General features: G+C 34.9%; 1 protein-coding gene across 1 annotated transcript in view; it reads left to right on the forward strand.

Annotated features, from left to right (window-relative positions):
* tsc1b (TSC complex subunit 1b) overlaps window positions 1–703 on the forward strand; it is a 31,391-nt gene that overhangs the window by 10,029 nt on the left and 20,659 nt on the right. The window lies entirely within an intron of this gene.

A 703-nucleotide genomic window follows, 5' to 3' on the forward strand; every position in this document is an offset into this window, starting at 1 on the left:
CTAAGTTACTTTTCAAAAACATGATGCACAACCTGAATACGCTATAAAGCAATAGACCTTTCAGCCTAATTCTATTCTTTCTGCCTATTCCATCATCTAAAATTGAATCAAATGAAACGGTCTCTATTTTAAAACTTGTTTTATTAGTTTCAATCTTTTAACTTTATGCACATTGCATCAAGCAAAAATTAAATTAAATGCAAACAGTCTCTGAATTGTTGAACATTTAAACCTATTTTGTGCATATTCCACCATATTTTAATGAAATAAAGCAAGTCCTTCTTCTGTTAACTTATATTTCTGCATATTCCAGCATATAAAATAAAAATATTTTTTGTATAATCCTTCATTCGAATAGATGTAAATAAAATACTGGAATTTTTCGCTGTAGATAAAAGTTTTCTTCCCACGCAGAGTGTACAGCGGACGCTGATGTTTTTGTCACCTTTTACCGAGTCAAACTCAAAGTAATGTACTTCCAAGCATTAAACGCTGCATGGTCCTGCTCTCTCCCGCGCTCCATGTTGTCTCTTATTGATCACTACACGTGTCAGTGTTTACCACTGACGTTGCGGCGCTCATACGTCATTGTCACTCACGATACAGTCTGACAAAACAAAATCACGGTTAAGTAACGCAGTAACGCAGCCTACTTGCGGGAAAGTAACAGTAATCTAATTACTGTTTTTGCAATTGTAATCCC

Source organism: Morone saxatilis, unplaced genomic scaffold (genome assembly GCF_004916995.1).
Source record: "Morone saxatilis isolate NCDOM2014 unplaced genomic scaffold, NCSU_SB_2.0 Contig21, whole genome shotgun sequence".
Lineage (NCBI taxonomy): Eukaryota > Metazoa > Chordata > Actinopteri > Moronidae > Morone > Morone saxatilis.